At 36.6% G+C, this 22867-nt stretch overlaps 1 protein-coding gene across 3 annotated transcripts in view; it reads right to left on the bottom strand.

Moving 5' to 3' along the window:
• Window positions 1-22867, bottom strand: part of LOC139934319 (uncharacterized) — a 76239-nt gene that overhangs the window by 28598 nt on the left and 24774 nt on the right. Inside the window, exons 1-2 of one of the 3 annotated variants that reach the window (XM_071928480.1) lie at window positions 21430-21477; window positions 21181-21252 (exon numbers count right to left, since the gene is read on the bottom strand). The gene's annotated coding sequence lies outside the window, so the exon portion shown is untranslated. The other 2 variants (XM_071928478.1, XM_071928479.1) reach the window with 2 other exon arrangements.

The following is a 22867-nucleotide window of genomic DNA, read 5'->3' as shown; positions in this document are numbered from 1 at the left end:
AATACATGTAACATGGCTTTTTATATTTCTACATTCATTTTACAACAATAAGCAAAATTCCCCGAGAATTAAGAATTGTATGCTACCATTGACAAGGGAATATTTGAATAGAAGCTCCATTGTAGAAGGGTAGATTATTTTTTCTTCTTTAAATTCATTGTTGTTATCGGATCAGGGGATGCATATCGGATAGTATTAATCTGCATTTATTAAATTATATTCTAATTTGAGTGGCTTCACAATACAGCTAAGATACACCAATTCTATTCTTTGTATTAATTGAAAATGAAACTTTACAATATTTCTTTTTTTAAACACAACATGAATGCAATTGCATTCTGTGATTGTAAACTGCACAACGCCATGCCACATCAAACCTGAAGTACGAAGCACACAAATTTATTCAAAGCAGGAGATTTATAGGCATGGCAGGAGTGTGTTGAGAAAACCTTGCAGGGGCCCATGGTATTGTAAATGGAAAAACCGCTGGGGCCCGTTGGTAAATGAAATTGGAAATATTAACATGACTTGATATTTTCACATTTCCATGATTGATTCAGAAGAGGCATGGGGAGGTATCCCACTGTTAGGCACAAGAGCGAATGAGACTAATGAAATAAAACAAAATCAAATACTTTTTTGTGCCGCGGAGTTAGAAATAGAAATGTTTTACATGCACACACCGTAAGATAACAACAATAATAGCTGATATGATCATAGCTGTAAATCAAACAAGGAGGGTTGTGGTAGGAGTACTTTAAGATTAAACTAATAACAAGAAACATCTGCATAATAAGCTTTCAAAGCTGAAGTCTAATCATGGTCTGACCGACATCCCCAAGCTCCCCCCCCCCACACAAACAAAAAACATGCGCTTTGTAGCAACAATTCATCAAATGCACTGAAGGGGACAAATAAATTGTATACTAAATTAGAAAAGAGTTCCGGTGCGTGAGTCCAATAATTACAGTAGGATGAAGCGATTTTCTCATCTGATCAGTTTACAAAAGGCTTAAAATACACAAAACTGTGGGGGAAAAACACTTCATTATCGCCAGGTTTTGTACATGGGATGTGTACGCCTTAAAAAAACACATTACATGTACAGTACGTACACAAAACAAGATCCATAATGTACATGGCACGTACATAAAAACACCCATTCTAACAATATTCAAGTCTACATAAAACGTTTACATAAAACTTTTATGACTTCACTATCACACACCAATTTGAACAATATGATGGATTTAAAACTTTAAAAATAGGGTAAAATAGGAGAGTCTGCTGACAAAAACATCTCATGGGTTAACAACATCTTCAGCTTTTTAAACATCACTTCCAAGAAGATTTCAGTGACAGTATCCTGAGCTCTAGAGAAGCAGATCAAACAGCAAGATTTCTAAACATCTTAAGAAAAAAATTGCCACTTTTTCCACCAGGCAGACAACAAAAAACATCTGAACTCGGATGGTATTCCAAAACTCCTCCTCCATGTTTTAATAAGATCCCTGAATCGGACTGCTGCTGCAGCTGAAATTCAATTACTTGAGATTAAAGATGATCCCTAGGCCTGTCTGGCCATTCTACACATCAAAATCTGTACAACAGCAATTTGATTACCTGTTCAGTTTTTGCTTCACTGCATTTGACCTTAGCATACAGGCTCTGAATTACAATGACGACGGACATTTCACAAAGAGTCATAAAAGAGAGTCTGTATTGTTATTACATGTACCAATATGTTTTGTTTGTTCTGACAACAGGCTGATGTACATAATTAGAGATGTCAATGGTGTATATTTACCGGAAATTGTAAAGGAGACCAAAATTAACGGCGTGTGATTAAATGCTTTGTGTGACCAAATTTGGCATTTTAAAATCAAATTTATTAGTGTGCATTTAGCCCTAGACATTTTTTAAATTTGATTGCACTAGTGCTGGAGTGTGACAATCCTCCTTTTCATTCTAAAAAATAAAATGTGCTTAGTATCCGTGAACTTAGGATTTCATTTTTGTACATATTACACAAAAATTTCCATTCATCGGGAGACTTTGGAACGGTAGTAAGCAGCTGACAAACCCAGGACTATTTTCAAGGTTTCCGTTGTTCTGCGCATGCGCATAATTCAGAGGAGAGATTCATTGCCGACAAAAAGGTCTGAAACTACATGTAGGATCAAATTTTTAGGACGCAATAAATTGACGGCTTAATTCAGCCTTTTGATAACTCCTGGAGTTTGAAGATTTCAAGGAGCTTCTGGGAACAATATCCTCAGCGCTAGAGAAGTAGGCTAAGAGAGCGGGGCTCTTTGATCAGGAGAAAATAAAAGCATTTTTTTTGTCTCCACGAAGCTGATGCTAAAAAAAAAGGTCTCAAGTCAGATGCGAGGGTCTGCAATTTCTATGTAAAGGAGAATCTGAAATTTCTCAACCCTTGATAATTCCAAGAAGCTGACGTTATTATGCTCTGCAAAGGTTATGAATTTAAAAACAGGTGTGTTATTTAATAATTAGATTGCACGAGCAGGTAATAAAATAATAAACTTACGTGCAGCCATCTGAATATCGTAAACAAGGTCCCATACATAATGCACCATGCCCCAGATGCCTGTCAATTCCTGCTGACCTACATCATCCATAGTTTTGAGTGCTGTCCATATTGATAGATGGAGGACCTCGCCCTATGGGATTCAAGTTGCCCACAGACACCGTCCTGGGACCAACTTCATAGAACTGCTTATCATAGCACACAAATTTACTAAGGTACTGACAGGTTAAGGGTTACCAGCTTAAGTATCATGTTATGTGCACCTAGTTTGCGACTGGCTCCCTGCTTATTTTTGCTATAAAAAGCAGAAATCTTTTAAGCGATATTTTTAAGCAGCTCTATGAAATGAGGCCTTGTATACATTACAAGCTAATCCTTTGCATATCAGGGAATAATTTAAAACCAATGTAGTATTTCGGTATGGTGATTTTACAATAGAATATAAATGAGGATCCAAATGTATAGACAAAGCAGCACATTTTGGCGATGCATTGACGTCACACAAATCTGTAGTTTGGATAGTTGAGAAAGAAGCCCCCACGGCTCCCCTCCTCTCTTTGACATTATTAAAATGAGGAACATCTTCAGAGCTAACACAAACCGACATGAATTTTTCAACATCATGAAAGACATTCTGACCTGCCAAAAATGTGTGTAATTTACGAGTTGACTGCTCAACACGGTATGTACTGAATGTTGACTTAATGTATGCTGTGACTGTATGTTTGTATTACGTCCTGCTTTATTCATGGCGGAATATCACTGAACAGGAACGAACGGTCATCATGTTCAATTATTCCACTTGGTTACCAAAGTCTACCGAAACCACTTAATATGGAACAGTTGTATTGCTGACAGTACATATTACTACAGTGCCCAAAATTATCACGAAATGCATACTTATTAATTGAACCAGATGTCTACACAATGAACTTGTAAAGTATTTTGAACCTGAATATATTTAGCCTCTTCTACATATCACAACAGGATAAAGATTAACCGCGATGCCATTTTTAAACCAGAGCAGGTAAACCATTGCAACATGGGCATTGATCAAAATGCACATTTGGTCTCTGAAATTTACAAAGGGCTAAGTGCATCGGCCCAACTGGCTATATTTAAATGTTGTTGAATACATCAGACTGTAGCTCTTCCACTATGGTTTGAACAAACCATTTCAATCTACATGCAAATGATGTAAACCCCACTGAGAACATTCCAAGAACTCATTATTCTTGGAGTCTTCGTATCTTGAATCTCCTACATGTTACAGCAAGCTGTTGCACGTGGTTTGGGGGAGTGACAAAAGTACCCACTGAAGATCTCAAGAAAATTCACAAACTACTTTGTAAAGGCAGTGTCAAAAAATGGCGGGGCTAGAGAATTATGTAGGCTGCCAGACTGACAGCTGACAGACTCGGCAAACAAATTCATTATTGAGGTGCCGTCTTTGTCACGTTTACATAAAATGGGTCAGTCTTATTTCCCTTCCCATGGCTTCAGAATTAAGAAAACATACTACTAGGCTTAAGTTTATGGTGATAAAAATCCCATAACATGAATGGATCACCTAACAATACTTCCAAGAGTTGATGTGTAGGTTGTACATTTAATCAGTCAGTCATGCTGAGGTCACACCACACTCAAACTACCTCTATGCTCAACGATCAACTCAAACTATAAATGCCCTAAACAAGATTTTATCAGGACATTTGTTTTGTCTGCTGAACACACACCACTTTCTCAAAGCCACCATACCACAGTACTGTATCCACCCAATAGACAATACACTTAATAGCTTAAACACACCCCTTCCTCCCCCATGTGTTTGTCAAACTGCCAAGTTGGTGTTTGATAGACAAGCTATGAAATCTCTACAGTTAATCTCCTGAACTTAATTTCTTGGAAACACGACCAAAACCATGTATCATGAATGTTATTAGTGGGTAAAATTTGTAATAACAAGCAAGAAGGATGTCACTTTCTACCTCAATGCGCCTACTATGTACGTGATAGGCCTACATCAAGCCACCATTTTGTCCATATTTCTTGAGTGCCATATATAGCTCCCAGTTAGATGATGGTTAAATTGAATAGAAGGCACGTAGAAAAGAAGGACTGAATATTTTCCCTTCATACAAAAATGTAAAATGATTGCATCTTCACATCTTTAAAACAATCCCCTACATGTTTGTATGCACATTCAACAATTGTGTAACTAGGCTGCATCTATAATAGACCTTATAATGCACATGACGTCATTTCAGTCGGGCGCCCTCACCTGAAGGTCAAAGGGAGGTTGTTCATTGGCCAATCCTGTGCGCCGCGCGTACAAATCTGTGCGTTTCGATTGTTTCGTCACCGTTTTTCCACTAAGATGGCCGCTGGATGACGTCAATGCATAACGTCTATATTAAATTCACAAAGCAAATACCCACACCCACAGAATTTTAAAAATATTTTAATATAAAAGTGATATATTATGTTGCAAAGGAAGCCCTATGTAAGCTTCCAGGAAGACAATTACATTTCATACATGTGTGCCAAACTATTTGGTTGCGGAGTTGCAACCAAGCAGAGTTAGAGAGCCAGCCAAGCACAGCATGGACACCATAGTCGAACCATGGCTGCCCGATTGTATACAGACTATACCATACCATGGGTTGTGTACAGAAGTAGTACCCACCTCTCACTACACAGCGCTCACTATAAATAGTCCTTGCCAGGTGGCACTTGCATGATGGTGACTCATGTTTTTGCGGGTTTAGGGACCGTCTACAAAAGTCAATCAGAAGTGAACTCAAATAAAGCCATCATGGAAGGGTGTGATTTGTAAGTCTGGAGATGGTGTTTTCTACAGTAAGGCGGTATTTTCACACTGACACATGAGGATGTCGAATACCCTCTGGGATTTGTACAGGAGTGGGCCAGTTTGTCACAGCCTCTTTGTATCTATTATGAATCAACATTAAATATGAAACTCAATGCATTCCTTTTTAAGTGAGCTGTCCGCCAGAAATGTTTCTACTAATAATTATCCTTTCCTCTTAGAGAACCAACATACACCTTCAAGAATTTCCTGACAGACTTTCACTTAGGAAAGACACATCATCTACATACATACAATGGGAACTAAATCTATAGTCCACAATGTATAAAAGTAATTTGAACATAGACAGAATCAAAACAGGGCACAATTGTCGCAGGAAGGAAGACACTTTTACAAATCCATCTTTCTTGGATGCTCTGATTTGCGGTAAGATGTGTGAGTAAAGCTACATGAACATTTACATGTATTTGCAGTATAGGCCTAATACGACACGTAGTGGATATCATGTTCACAGCATTTTACATGTGTTTTGCAAAAGCTTTCACAAAAGTGAAATCAACACAAATATTTCACCGCTTTCTGAACCCTTTAATAAACATGTGTCAAGTTTCACATCAATACATTCCTAACACTGACAACCTAGAGCTTCTGAAAAGAGGACCGGCCTGCTTTTTATTTTATAACTTCAGCGGTCTGAAAGATTGCTAAGTGTTTAACGCAATATGCATGAACCGAGCACTCCAGGAATAACGTTTCTTTGTCCTCTCTGATTTCTAATGGAGTCTTGCCTCGCTCCCGCGTTCCCGCTCGACGCCGCAATTTGCATTTCTTTGTTTCTCGGTTAATACGCAGATCCGTGGTTAATATTAATAATACCCATTTTATTCATGAAAGATCTGACTCACAATGGCCACAAGTGGGATAAGATTATGATGTGCAAAATTGAAAGACGTTGACAACCATCTTGTTTCCTTCTATTGGTTGATTTCTCTTCAGTTAAAGCGTACTGCTACGTACATGTACATGATGTATTAAAGGCAGGGTACACTTTTGGTAAATGACAAAGACATGAAAGACCAGTATCCTCACTTGGTATGAATTCATCAAACTTCATGTCATGCACAGCGCAAAATAAAATATTCAGATTTTGATTTCTGAATTTGCCATCTTATTTACTGTTCATCCAACAAAAACAACGGATCTCTTTGTAAATTAGGTTCTAGTAAATTAAGTTACAGCCAATAAATGAAGCTCTCTCTATTGAGCCGTCTCTTTACAGAAAAATTGTACAGGAAAACAATCCGCAACCAGGAAGAAAACCCATCAACTTGAGGACAAAAATACATTTCTGCTTGAACTTTGCCATTTTATCAAATAAAAGCAGTTAAAGGCCTTCCTCGGGGCCCTTTCACAAAATACCTTCAACTCGACAAGCTCGTACATCATTGTCAGATATTCTAAACGCTCAATGAAAAAACATGTATTCAAATATATTTCCGCAAGTAATATCACATTGCAAAGACCCATCGCATTGATGAATTGAATGGCCTGTGTTTGTGAATAGTCTTCTACGAAATCCGAGTGAAAAGATTTTAGCGAGTGATAAATATGTTATGTAGGAATGCGTCAAGCAGCTGGAGGCATACACTGTACAACTAAAAATACAAGCCTTGGAATGTACAATGTATCAGGCTTATGAAAAATACAATTTATATCCCATATTAATATTCTGTCTGTTGCAGATTTTTAATATAATATTTGTTATTGTCTGAGGAAATTAGATTACGCACATGTCTAAACTCATAACACGCCAAAAATGACAAAGACTACCAATAAAATTCATCTAGAATGGTACGTGTACATAAAGCAAGACATTGTCACTGGTCATTTATGAGAAAAGCCAACCTAAAGCTTTAGACTTGCATTTTATTACAAAAAGCAGAGATTGAATAAACACAAATTATGTAATCTCCGATCATATTGCAGCATCAGCGTCAGGACCCCCCCCCCCCTGTACAAGAGATTTTAATCTCCATGAAATCCGTCATCATCTCGGCCCATCCCTATTCCAAGTAACCGACCAATCACTACAGCAGAAGGCCGAAGAAGCTCACTAAGCACGTACTCTAAACAATCACATATTGCTAGAGATGGAAACATGCGTCGTTGTCAGCGATTCTTTCCTTAGTAACCACATGTCATACAAAGCAGCGGAGTTGCTGAGCAAATAGGAATTTTTTCCACCAAGAATAATAAACAATCCCATGTTCTTTTTGATTGGGTGTGCATTTGTACGTGTTTCTTGGTTTGAACACGAGTGTAGGTTTGTACATTGTAGCTCAGTTACGGAAATTATCCGTCAGCTTTCGATTATGTAAAGTAGAGAAAAGCCTGGGTACAATTTTATCAAATTTTTGTTTGGTATTTAGAAATAAATGCTGGCAACATAATGCCTAGTCGAGCATGACAAATTAAACCTTGCACTCTGCTCCTCCTTCGATGACCAATTGAGTTCAAATTTTCACAGGTTTGTTATTTTATGGGTATGTTGAGATACACATAGTGAGAAGCCTGGTCTTTGATAATTACCAAAGGTGTCCAGTGCCTTTAACACTACAGTTAAACATCATCAACAATGTTACGAATGTCGAGCGATGAGAAACATTCATGTGATTTAAGCATGTGATAAGCATGTCACATTCTCAGGTGAAACATGAAAGCCTTTAAGAGACTACATGAAGCTGATGGAACATGCAACCATAGAAGTCACCTGTAACCTGATGACATTGGCGGACACCAGTTTCCTGCTGTTATTAATGGTTGGATCTTGGTCTCTGGCTATTTGCCAAGCTACCCTCACCCCTCCAAACCTTCTCAACCACAACAGGAATTCGGCTGGATCTCAGCAAGGCAGAGGGATCATCTTGTTTTTCATCGTCAATCTCAGACAAATCTACTCCGTGGTAGTAGAGAAGTCTCCCAAATTTTGAAAAAATCTCCATCAGAATTGTTTTAGAATTGTACATGAATTATCAACCCAGCAAGTTGATACAAATATACACACATCATGGTGTTAGTTACCGCAAACCAACATCAATGATACCACACCATGCAATGCCCCAAATCCCATATTGTCCCTCTCAACACTGGCTTTTCAATTTGAATTCCAGAATAACCATGGTTTTTCTAGGCCTATCTGATGTGTACATGTACACCACGATTCATCGTACAGTATGATGCATTATTGCTGCGACCATAACAAAAACGAATTATAAGACTCCATTAGTGATCACGATACATGTACCATGAACAGCACCTCATCAATTAATCAAAGCCACTTCGCCAATATGGCCGCTGCCATCAGAAAAAAATTGATTGCTTGCAGTTTCCTACGCCCAATGTTTGTTCACCACAATTCAAGTACAGAAAGTAAATGTGTAAATTGTGCACTACACACGACATGATGCAAGTTGAAAAGGGGAATATAATAGATGTTAAATTTGCATCGGGGATAAAGAATATTAATTTTGGTTTTTACCCATACACCGATGTGTTTTAGCACTGTATACTCAGTACTTTCCCGAGTCCTGTGAAAAAATATCACAGGCATGTTACTCGGGTGGGATTCGAACCCACGACCCTTGCAATTCTAGAGCAGTGTCTTACCAACTAGACTACCGAGGTTGCCCGGCAGCTAGAGGCAGTTCGAATCCTATTTTTTTGGCAGCGGGTACCGCAACGGGAATATTATACATTTCAAGGCATCACTTTAATGCAAATGAATAATAAAAAAAAAAAACTTGATACTTCACAGAGGCTATAGGGACAACTGCCTACATATTCATTCAATACCTTCTGTCTGTTTCAAATGTTCAACTCCAGTCAAAATTTACATTTTCTTCAATGAAGTACCCACCCAAAGGACAAGCAACTTCCAAAACAGAAGCGCCAGACCTGAGAAAATTTGCCTGTTTTAAATAAAAATAATATCAAGTACACAGAAATGTGTAACACGCTAAACATTCCTGTCTTCATATGTCCATATTTTGATCTCAAATTTTATACCCACATTTCCTTAGACAAAGGCAAGAATGCCACCTGTTTTTCGGACTTAAAAACTAAGGAATGAGTTTGTAAAATTTTATGGATGGGAAGGCTCATGTAAAAAGGCCATCTGGTGAATATTCAGAGCACGTTGCCAACCATAAGAACTTATTAAATGTTTGTTATCATATGATTGATGACTTCAACTTGACTACCTTCTGGTGGTTAGAAAATAAGATATTCAGTGAACTGTCTTACATTTCAAGACAAACATTTTATAACATTCTTCTAGTCTGATAAAGTATACAATGCTTGTTAGAGAAACTCAACTAAATTTTGTTTAAAAAAATAACATGTAGACAATAATTTCTTGTGTGGGTTTTGAGGCATTGCATGGTGTGGTTTCAATTTGTTCAGTTTACGGTGACACCATGCGCCTACTTTGCAGTGTAGACTTTGTTTGTCGAGAAATTTTCTTGTTGTTTATTCTACTGCTTCAGACAGAGTAGATTTCTGAATTTGGGAGACCATTTACATGTTGTTCTGAAAATAACTGTCCTGCTCTTATTAACTAACCCTTGTCCTAACTTTAAAAAAAAAATATTAACACAATATGAGGACTGACACAGCTTTACATCAGACAAATGTACAGTGTATGTACAACTCCACCCCATGCAAAGCTTTCACCTCAGAGGAATTTATATATAAAAATATTATCATTGAAAAGCAGTTATCAAGACAGCGTCATGTTTTTCAAAAACCAAAACCATAACAATAAATGAAGAATATGGCCAGAAATATAGTACGGCATGAAATTATGCATGTAAACATAAGTCACCAAAGGGCATATTTAAAATTTAAAAAATCCTTATTATTTTTTTTCTGTGTATTTTACAATTCCCCTTTATTATGAAGTATTGAAGTGTAACATTTCTCCTGCACTAACTTGAGAAATGAATTGCAAATCCCAACTCTTCACAACAAACACTTTTGAAAGAAAATTGTATAACAACAAAAGCATCCTTGGTGTTTTCCATTATGAGAGGTTGTAAAAGAAATGCATTACCCCTAATCCAATAATGGTACAGGCTGTTGGCAAGCTGCCAGACCCTGAATAAAGGTCAAGGGGCATATCCATGGCTTGGGGACCATCACAACAGTTTGTGTCAATATAGTTGACAACAGAAAACGTATGCAATATCAATGTTACATCACGGACTCCACTACAATGTACATGGTACGTACATGTACAACATGCATGGTATTAAATGAAGGCAAACAAACTAATTACAAGTCGACAATTCCATTAAAAATTATTAATTGCTTTCCGTTTGATGTCCACTATTGGTTTCAACAAAGAGCACTAATTGAAAACATATAGACATACTTGTTTACTTGTGTTTTTCTTGGAAATCCTTAATAAGTAACACTAACAGGAGAAAGATCCTTTAAATACCAATTCAACAAAATGAATTAATCTATCACGTAATCATAAACTTTCAGAGACCAAGCAGGTTTACATAAAATTTGCATCTTGTGTTTTCCAATAGACTATGTGAGGGTGAAAATTTTATAAATCATGTGTACGAAAGGCAAAATCACATGTCATATCTTTGGTTTTTGGATCCGTTTGATTGTTTTAATCCTATTGTAAATATAGTATCTATATCTAGGCCTAGTACAATAAAACCAACCTGTGAAAATTTTATTTCAAAAGTTGGTACATGTAGCTTGTTTTTTTAGATACATGTATCTGCAAAAATCTAAAGCAGTTGTGTTGCTCAGTACGGTTGTCGAGGAAAGTTCACTTAAAATGAGCCTCAAAGAAAATAGTACATTACCAAGAAAGGGCGTAAAACTGATGTTTATTATTCAAGCTATTTTTATAGACCTTATGTAAGGGAACAAACTTCCCTGAAGTTAGCTTGTTGTTTTTCATAACAGTTCCTTATTTCCCAAAGATGAAGTCATATATTTTTAAAACGGGTGCCTTCCTCGGGATAATATTTGTTGGCCAATCATTAAAATGGGAAGCCTTTTAAGGGTTTAACAAACTTGAGGTTTCTTCGGCTTCGTAATGATGGAAAACAACTCATCTGAGAAATCAATTAGAAACTCAAAAACAAGAATAAAATCCTCAAAAGGTCAGCTTAAAACTTGAGGACAACTATCCCTTTAAAAGTTCTTAAGACAAGTCTGCACTTTCTCCAGGTTGTTTCTAATTCATGGCGGATTTCCACCCTTCCTGTGTAACAGTTTTAACACACACATAATGAGGCATTTTCTCTTCGTTTTAAGTACAGTATGCAAAACTCATTTGTGGGATTCCATTTAAGTAACTCCGAAGCTCCTCAGTCATTTCACACATGCGTTAATCATTTTATCTTCAATGTAATGTTTCCGCACTCCCTGCGCAAGAGATCTTTTAGGCTTGGATAATGTAAAACTCCTGCCCATGTTAGGCCAAGAGAAACATAAAACACAGCTTGTGAATTTGTCAACAGTCAAGAAAATCCTACCTCCATAATGAAAGGTTGTACTTCGAAAAAACTCAGATGATTATGTGTCTCCTTTCAAGAAAATACGTCATCAAAATTAATAATTAAAATTGAATTGTTAAATATTGACATTCTTATGACTAGAATTGGTTAAAAATGAACACAAGAACACAAGCTGTCACCCGATTTGTCTTTAGTTCCATGACATTCGTAGAAATACGTTACAATAATTGAACATTTGCAAGTTGAAAGGTAACACAACACTCACAGAAAAACGGTGTTACCGAAAACCATATCGACACTCCATCCATGCCTCAAAACTTATCACAAATATTGTCGAGAACACACTTTTTTCTTTGAATATTACATTTTTTAGTACCGGTAAGAGAATTTGTTTCCACCCTATCCATTACATCACTCTACGTTGACTAATACTGCATCAAACAAATGCAGTCTAATGTTACCTACAGTACAACACAAATACTCAGTCATTAAACATCAAAAACAAAATCCAATGAAAAAAAAAAACACAGCTAGAAACACCTTGCAATATTCTTATGAAAATCGACACCTTTCAGTAAACAACTAAATATAACCACAAATTTCTGTCCCTCTGCGATATTTTTCCCAAAGGCAACTTCGCCATCAATACGACTGACGCCGATCGAATTCCAACACCATAAATACATTTGAATTTGTTTTCCCCTTTCAAACGTTCATTGCCCCGTCCATGTTTTTTTCTTTGATGGATGCGAAAATCCTCAAGCCAATTTATTTCCAAAAGTTTTAAATCCAGCAGGTATAAATGAAACTGCTTCTAAGGCTTAGAGCAGATGAGCAACAAGACAGCTGATCGAATATTTGTAATCCTTCAAACACAATCAGTAAAAACTCTTCGCGCTGTGTGAGTTTTTAAGGAAACCTGAAAGACTGCACAAAATCGCCTGTCTGTTATTAAAATGAAAATTTACTTGCGATTTGGCAGATGATGACACAATTTGTTTATTTTTGTTTAAAAAACATCAGACACTTGTGCACAGTACACTGAACTGAACTGAACATGAAAGACTGCATAATTGTACAGGCATTTTCGATTACATGACTGTTAATACGTATATTTAAAGTAAAAAACTATCACTGTGTAAAATCATAAACATGGCAGGGACAGCTTTTTGCATGCATTTCAAAATCAACCTTTTATCGATTTATTTCGTCGCCTCAACTTATAAATGATTTCACGCTACATGACCTTTACAAACTAAAGCCCAACCAAATAAATTTTTTTTCCAAAAGATGTTTGCTTAGAGAAAAAGCACTCCACACTGATGTATCGCAGCCCCGAGCTGTGCCAGAATATTTATTCAAAATTTGATTTGTTCCCTGGTGACTTCAAAAGAATAATGATTTCTGGATCAAATTTCCACTGGTCATCAAGGACATGGCGCTGAAAAAAGACAATATGTAGAACCTGCTTCTCATATTGAAAATTCAGATTGATTACTGCTTATATGAATATTGGAGTTCCTGCAGCTCCATTTATTTCATCTTGTTACTGGTACACATCATCCGATGCTGAAAATTGCATGACCACATTAATATAGACCGATCCATGCTGCTACACACTGCCATGGCAGTTCAAATGGCAGTGCCGCCATTGCTACATGTAGTTAATGGCATGACGTTTGGATCTAAGCAGGTTCTTTCTCAAAAGCTAAAAAATGTTCTTTCTTGGCACGCTCATGCTCTTGCCAACTGTAATCTATCACAAATGTGTGTATCAACAAAACAAGAGTCGAGCATAATTTCTGTATCCCCAAACCAGCTTCCAAAACATATTTTATTAAATTTCCTCTTTAAATGATTTCTACAAGGAGTGCATACAAGGCTACACACAAACATGGATACTTCGTAAACTATAGCTAAAACATGAACATGAAGTGCAAGATCTTATACATGCATTCAACTTCATAGTCATATTAAATTAAAATACAATTTTGGATAATTTTATACGATTGCACTTGTACCTTTCTTCCCTCCATTTTAATTTCCTCTAATAATTACTTCTTTGCACTTCAAATGAAGTCCCTAACCTTTAGCAGGAAGGGAAAAAATAATTACTTTCAAAACTGTAATTACTTGTTTTTAAAAGCTATATTTTCATTGATTGACATTCAAACGAAAGAGAAAACCATAGCGTTGTACAAGTCTACAAGGAACTGCGATTGTTTCAGAGTTATTACTACAGGTTTTGTATGGAAAAATGGAACAACAAATGATGTAATATTGCATCGGGTATGACGCAAGTCAGTTTACATGGGTAACTCTATACTACAGGATTAAGAATGTCTCTAAAAAATTTTTTAAAGGGACATCGAGGAAATAACCACGGGCATTGGAGGGCGATGGAAGACTTTTGAGATGATAGAGTTCGTTCCACTCTAAAGGCCATTGTTTCCTAGCAACGACAACAATCTATGGAAAACAACTGGACGCCTGCTATACGTGCATTCTCAAAAGTTTTCCATTGCCTCTTGTGGTTTAAAAAAAAGCAGGCTTGGTCATGGGACATCAATTTCGGATCTGCCCTTTATGCATGAATATAATATATGCTCCGTGCATTCCACGTCTGGGGGGGGGGGGGGGAAATGCATGGGAACCTCAGATGGGACTCAAACCCATTAACGACCCGCATTTAAGTGCAGATGTCGTCACCACTAGACATTGCTTTCCATACTAACAAGAAACCAAAATTAATTGAACTAGTTAGGATTATTTGGAGTACAATACATATACTTGTTCACTTTACCAAGAACTGTTGGGAGGCCAAACCTATAACTAAACCCTTCTTATCATCTTATATCAATAGAACCTTTGATATCTCAGGAAGACCTGATAATGGTTTTAGATTCTTCTTCTATTTACACTAGAAAGGAACAACACAAACCTTTGGAATCATATGAACTTGTACAAATAACATCCAAAGGTTATGACCTAATCACTTAGTGTACATGTCATTTAGGCTCATCTTGTAAGGGCTTGCATGTCAATTTATAAACTTTAAAAGAAAAAAGTAGGTACAAATGATACATTTTTATGTCTCTCTAACAAAATAAGCCAAGCAGCCGATTCGACAAAACTTTACCCTCATGCGTACGTCCACTTGCGCAACCATTATGGCGTAAGTTGCGCCATAAACATAGCGCAAATGGACTTACGCAATTGTGTAAAAGTTTGTGAAATCGGCTGCTTGTGTTTCATCTTTGAGAGGGCATAGTCATTTTCATTTTGCAAAGGGCACTTCCATTGGAAAGTCTCTGGCACACTTTTAAAGGGGCAATAAGGCCTAACCAGAGCAACATGGCCTCCATGTGTAAGCCTACACTGTATCATCCCATGAAAGTCAGCAGATAAATATTTGTGGTTTAACACAAACCATTAAGGTGCAGAGCCCACAATAGTGCAACGTTTTGTGGTTTAAAAAAAAGTAATTGATGATTCACTAAAAATTTAGAAACCACTTTTAAGTAGATGGATTAATTTTGATTTGCCCAGAGACATCTACAAATAAAAAAATAAATAAATAAATAAATAAATTATAAACACAAAAATAAAACTTGCAACATGTGTATTTTTGCTTGGGCTAATAAATAGAATGTACGGGTATGAAACTAATCTGAATTAATTGAGAACACAATCGGCAAATTTCCAGACTTTTTTTTTTTTTCACGACAGACACTTAGTGACTTCGCCCTTCTCGCAGTAACTTCTCAGGAAAAGGGGATGATCATGTGTTATTGGCAAAGTATCTATTCTACTTCATGCAAGTGGAGGATACATGCGATACAATACTACAGAGATGGTACTTTCCATTTCCATGGATAGTACCAAAAAAAGAAAACACACTGTATTTTGCTGAGTCATTTGATGATTATACTACACTGTAGTGTAGACCTATCTACATGAGCAGCTGCCAAGATTTGCATCAGGGAAACTTATTACAACAAGCACAGAGATATTAACAATGTGGATATTAAAAAATTCAACTGAACAGATAGGGAACAAGTTTCTGTAATCAGCCTGGAAATTTTCAAGATTGTTCATCAGAACATGTTTATTTTTAGGGACTTTCCGCAGAATCAGAGAGAGTTTCAGCACAGCTACATGATCTGCGAGCATGACATGAGCTATGTGTTCAAAATACAGTACACGTACAGTATGTCTGATGCATGTGAATTCATGGGTAAAAGAGGAATTAATGGGTAGAAGAAACTGGTTGTTGAATCCTACAGTCATTTTGCAATCAGCATGTTTCATGTTGATCCATGGTTACCGCCACATAAATATCAACTGGCATTCGAAGCAATCATGCCCTATACATAAACTACCATGTAGGTTCGGTCTGCCTACACGTACGAAATCAATTCACAAAAATGTTTTCCGAGTATCAGTGTTTGTGTTCAGTTGTGAATCTTAAATACCATTCAATGGCACCAATGAACCATCAATTTAAAACCTGTTTTTAGGGCAAATCATTTCCATAGTTTTCTTTACAAGAATGACCTTTTGAATTGTATCTGATTATTGCTACAGCTTAAACTCATTCATCACTGTCACGGACGGACGAGCCAACAACAAAATGAATACAAAATCATTTGTATGCATCACTGCCATCACTATCAGAGTATTTTTTTTACAGATATGAACACCACAAAGTTAAACCACAAGAGAGGGTGTGTAGTTTCTTTTTAAAGGGACGCGACAGCGCTGTCCCTTTAAACTTCGTTATCAGGGTGTAAACATTCTAAGCATGTTAAGGAACTGAACAAAGGGCATTGTGAAAAGAAAAAGAAGAAAAAAAAACGAGGAAAAAAAACCCACCTAAATCCACAAATTTTGAGCAAAGCTCTTTAGATGGTAGTGTAAACATCTGAGTAGACCCTTAACATGAAACCTTGCCCCAGTTTCAACGGACACAATAACCAGACCATTCAATGGTCAGACAGGGACACAAAAAAACACCAAGCAGGGATCACCTCTATGGTATCCTTTGTTCACAAGTGAACACATTGTGAACACAGCACTGCATCGACTGGCAGTGCAGTGCTGTAACTCTAAAATCCATCCCATCTCAATACGGTTTTTCTTCTTCTTCAAACTTTAGCAGACCTGCTTAAGGAAAGGCTTTTGTCATGATAGATCCAAGACTGAAAGGGTTCCAGTCGCAAACAAAAGGAGGGGATTTGTTCTGATGTGAATTAGCGGTTTTGTGAATGCTGTTTGAGTGGCAGCCATCTTAGCGTATACATAAAACTGTTGTTGTCTGCTGAGTCTTCCTATACCTTAATTGTCACTTGGCTTATTTCATAAGAATGCAAAGGACAATCCATTTATTTTGAAGTGAGGATTCCCAGAACCAATTCAGCTGATGCAACCATAATGCTTTAACCATAGAGAAAGGCTTGAACAAATCATGGTTAAATTATCCATGACATAATTCACTATGTGCATTCAGTGTTATTTTTAACTCAAGGTTATAGGGTTTTTGGTATCCTTTGTTTTAATCCTTCTAAATGTAGATTATACAATAAATTTGACTTGCAGTATCGCCGAAAATCAAGAGTGAATATGTCCACACAGGAAAATGTGTTTTGGATCAAGGTGTTTGTGTATAGTCCACCTACACTATTCACAGGGCAATTTGTGCCCCATAATAAAATAACCATACAAATAAATGATTTCAAAAGGTTGTATGTATACACGTGTTGCCATTCCAAAATATTTCATATGAAACCACAAACCAGTAAAACATTAGTACTTTTGCTAGTCAAACAAGTACGAACTTGCATGATAAAAAAAAACCCATTTCATTACGACAAGAATTTACATAATTTTCTTATGATAAAGTCCTGTATTTTTTCTCAGTGTATAAATTATAATGCAAAAGGCAGCACTACAATTGAGTTAACTCAGACAGGCCAGTAGTGTTTCAAAATGTCACATCATTTGGAAGCTAATTAAATGGAAAATTCCAGACAGTAATGAAGCCCTGCAAGTAGATTGTGCATGTCACGTTACTGGTCGAGTATGAGAAGTCCCATAGGGCGTTAATCAAAGGCTCAAAATTATTTCCAAGAAAACGGGTATCTGGTGTCAACACTCCCTGTTTACAATGGTCAACAAATATTCTGCCAAAAAATGATCTATTAACATGATAGTGGACAGGGGTCATCCGGAATAATGTAAACAAGAAACATGACAACAATAAGTTGTTTTCTGCTTGAATTTTTGCTTATGAAAGCTCTTTCTATGCAGTGTGAATTTTCCATAAAGTGACGACAATGCTAAAACTTTCTCAGTTTGTTTTTAAAACTGAATCTAGTGAACACACTGTACCAATGATCATGACAAATGAATGAATTATATTTCAAACTCAAGAATTGGATTGGTTTTGGGAAGAAACACACAAAAACAATGTGTTTACATTTAGTAATAGGTTTCATAAAAACATGTCATGATGAGAAAACAAAATTGTGTGCTTTCAGATGCTTGAAGTAAGATTCAAATTTTGGGTGAAAATTTACCCTTTTCTCTAAAACTACATCAATCCAAAGGGAGTCTTTTCCAACCCTGCTTTATAATATCAACAGCTCTCCATTGCTCCTTACAAAGTAAGTTTTCATGGTCATTCGAGTAATTACCAAAAGTATAAGCTCTCTTTCATGAAAAATATAGGCCTAGGTACAGATTTGATAAACAAATTAAGTGTACTTCCCAGGATTAGCATTGGCTGATTTTGAGTGTACAGTCGTTGATTTCACCAAACTCTTCCTAACTTAAGATTAATCTTAGGACTTAGGATGAGTCCCAACCCTGCACTGTAGCATGCAGACCTTATAGATTAATCCTAGCATTTTGGGAAATCGGCTGCAGGTACATAGTACATCGTGTTATGCATCCATATTGCAGGAAGCTCACCCACCCAAGCAGAATATACTTCAGTGCTCCATTGCCAGATGTCACCAAGCAATGCAAATTTATTACTGACAATATTGTGCAATACCCATACTCATGGACTTTAAATAACAAATAAGAAAACCGCATTCAAGGTTTTAGAAATAATCTGGTGATGAACTGAATAGCATACTGCAAGTGTTGGAAAATGTACTAACACGTGACAAAATGAATTCCATATCAAGAGTCTGGTACAGATTGAAATATGTTTTCTTAAAAAACATTCTTGTAGTCACTTTGCCTCTTCAAGAAATAACTAATGTTCTAAAATTGGTACAATAAGTCTGCCAACATTTGCATCTTGCAATCAAGAAGATTTAGTCCATCAATCAAATCCCACGGAGATAGAATTAGATTAGAATAGGGGCGAAGTTTCCAAAGATTTGTTCATCATTTACGCACTTTTATGTCATCTTAAAATGGTTGTCTCACAAAATGACGACTCTTGTTATTTCACACAGCAGACCCTTTAGAAATAACATCCCAATGTAAACAGGAACATCAGAGTGAAACTAACAATTTGCACTCGTGAGGAGAACTCTTTTTAAAGGTAACATCAATTGGGTAGTTGTTATGGCATGGAATTATTCAACACTGCCCTTTAAAGCGATCTCTTAAAAAACCACATCCGTTCTCTGGCGGTGGCGGGCATCAATGACATTGGCAGGCATAAACTGACGTTACCAACATTTGCTGGACCAAAGGTGCTGTTTACTTTCACATAAAATTCTATCACAATTTGCCTTCACTGATAAACCAAAAATACGACAAGGTTTGAACTTTAAAGACTTCCAGCTCGACACAACCCATGCCTATTACTCATCGTATCTCACTGGCCAACACGCATGACACATACCACTGGGTTAACGCAGAGTCAATAATTATTTGTTTTCCTGCTTTTCATACAATACAGGTCCTTATGAACGGTTACTTATTATTCATAAAAAGGGCGACGGCATGCGGATATGAAGATTTCATAATAAGTAAACAAATCCAATGTATTTTTATTTAATAATAGACTTTTCATGCTCATCCACATACTTTGTCCGTCATGTATTTTAGTTTCATAATTATTGTCAATGATATTCAACGACAAAGCAGATTGAAAACATAACGTTCTTTTGAATCTGTTTTCCCCAAACAGAATAATGTAGAAATCTTAAATTGACGCACAGAACAGAATGACTTTATGTTGGTAGTTGAAGGAACCAATTATTCAAGGCGTGCACAGTTTTTGACTTACAAGGCGTATCCTGTTAACCACATACCCTTCAGTAGGTTGTGGTTTTATCAGGGAAATTACTGATAATCAATCGAATATTAATCCCTGAATATTGGACAGTTTGATTGACATGTTTTTAGCATCAACTCTTGACCAGAATAACTGCTTTGCTACAACATTCCAAGAATTTAAATTTGCAGGCCGATGTTTTTTTTTTGGGGGGGGGGGGGTGGGGGGAGGAGGGAACTGGAGCATAATGTACAGAGAAGTCAAGAGTTTTATTTTATGGAGATTAGAAATCTAACCCACCTTCCCTGTTTCTCACAAAATACATGTTTTTCTAATATTATACATTTGCCAAATGTCAATTGGAAATATCCTTGACACAAAATGTATTGGTACAACGTACAGTATAGTCCTACAATACTATTCTAACATGCTTCTCACATTAAAAAACCCCCCAGTGAAACTGCCAACTGCATTATTTAAAATACTGTTTGTTTCTGCTTAATATAGAAATATGACAATAAGTGGCCTTCACCAGATACTTAACCTTCATACCAGCATGATTGAATCATATTATAGTTATTAGACAAAATACAAATATGAATGTTATTACACCAAACAAGGACCCATTGAAGAGCTGTCTGTCTCTGTACGTAGTGTACCTCAAACATGTCCAATGACAAAGATAGGCATACTTGTTGTTTATAAAACCCTCCCATACTTTGAAAACCAATGTCAAACAAATTATTAAAAGTAATAACACATTCAATGTCAAATCACATATTTCTAGGCCTTGGAACAGTACCATAAAAAGAAAACACAAGGCCATTACGGAACACATACAATTATCCAACAGAAACAAATTTAAACGCTCAATACTCAAACCTTGTAGATCAATAATTACCAACAGCAAACTAGTCAAATATGCCCATGTGCTTTCCCTAAACACGGTTTATATTTATTGATAATTAGCGGCTTTTATCCAAATGGGAAGAAAACATATTTTAAATGTACTTACCGATTCATAATCGCAGAATGTGTCCACACCAAGAGCTGTCAAATATGTATCTCTCTTTCAGCAGTTCTTTATCTGTTATTACGAAACAGTAGAGGGAAAAAATACGTTGATGTTCAGGTAGTGACAACAATTTTGTCGCAATACATGTAGTCAGTGAAGAGTATAGGATAGAGTGTTGTAGTGCTCTGTCTCCTCGATGTACACAAAACGTATTACAATAATTCGGTACACGGGTATTCAGATTCGTACCATTTTATTTTTGAGCAATACTAGAATACACTCTCCACATCAAACACACACAACAGTATAGAATCTCTATTAAACACATGTACTGCTGAAACGCAGGTGCAAGTGCATGGTACATGGACCCATGTACATGTTTTTAGACCGTTCCATTTTTTTGCCCTCAGAGGTCTGCGAACAAAGTATCATTGTTTTCACCCTTGAAAAGGTTCACCTCGGTATTAAAAGTTCCCTTGACGTTTCCTTATGTAAATTTTAAACCAGTTACAATTTAATGTTTCTGTCCGTCTGGAATGAGTGGTGAAAGAATCATACAAATTTGAAACCATACAAAATCCACCCCTCCGTAACCCCAGAAATAGATTTGTCTCTTGTAGGACAACATTGGAATGGCACGGTCCATTAGCAACCAGGGGGTGTCTGCTTGATAATCCATTCCTTTCACAGGTTTGTGTATGTTTGTGTAGTGATGGCAAGGTCATGTTGACTGTTGCATTACAAACAGGTTGTGCATAATTATGTTCTACAGTGGTTTGAGGGACACTGGAAAGCACTGAATAGGGTAAAGCATGTAATACAAACAGAATGGGAACCCAACCAAATTAAAGTAGGTAATCAATAATCTTAGCATTTCCTGTGAATTTTCCCCCTTGTGTGTTTGTCTTCTGAATAGGGAGTGACAGTTAGTAAGCCACAATGTGAATGATCTTAGACCCTTTATTATATAGATAGCTCCATGGTTGATGCATTCTGCATAATCCCTACATCAACCCCATGTTTGAAAGTCAGACATTCACTGACTGTTATTGTACAAAGAAATCTTGTTTATAGGTCACTGAATGACTGTACTGAAACATGATTTCCTTTGTACAGGGTTGTCAATTTTCAACATGGGATCTTCTATCACTTCACGCATGGTTTATATCCTCGCTCTATGGTTTATGTATGAATGATTAAAACTACATTGTTAGATCATTAAATAAGTTTATCTGGATTGTTGAAGATTATGAATTAAAAGATTCGCTTTTACAAATCCAAAATTATGTATGTTACATCACACATAATTTTTGATATTTAAAAATGAATCTTTTAATTCATTACAAAACATTGTATAAAAGCAATATGACAATCAGTTATGTGGAATACTGAATGCACCTGTAACCATTTATCTTAACTTGGCCTAAGAATGCCATAAAACAAAGCCGTAATAATGCACGTTTTATGCAGACAATGTAAAATGGATCAAGTTTACATCACGATGATTGATGGTATACTCCCATCACCTAAGCCATAAAAATCCTGATAAATTCCGAACGAGGATTTAACAACGAGCCCAACATTCAATGAAAATGACCCGCCAATTCCCGACTCCTCAAATATCCCTAAATTATTGCCTTCCTCGTCTCCTTTCCTCGCAACAGATGGTTGTCCTTCCGTTGGCTTC

Source organism: Asterias amurensis, chromosome 3, assembly GCF_032118995.1.
Source record: "Asterias amurensis chromosome 3, ASM3211899v1".
Lineage (NCBI taxonomy): Eukaryota > Metazoa > Echinodermata > Asteroidea > Forcipulatida > Asteriidae > Asterias > Asterias amurensis.
The sequence above is the reverse complement of the archived record's forward strand: the minus strand, read 5'-3'. Positions and strand labels throughout refer to the sequence as shown.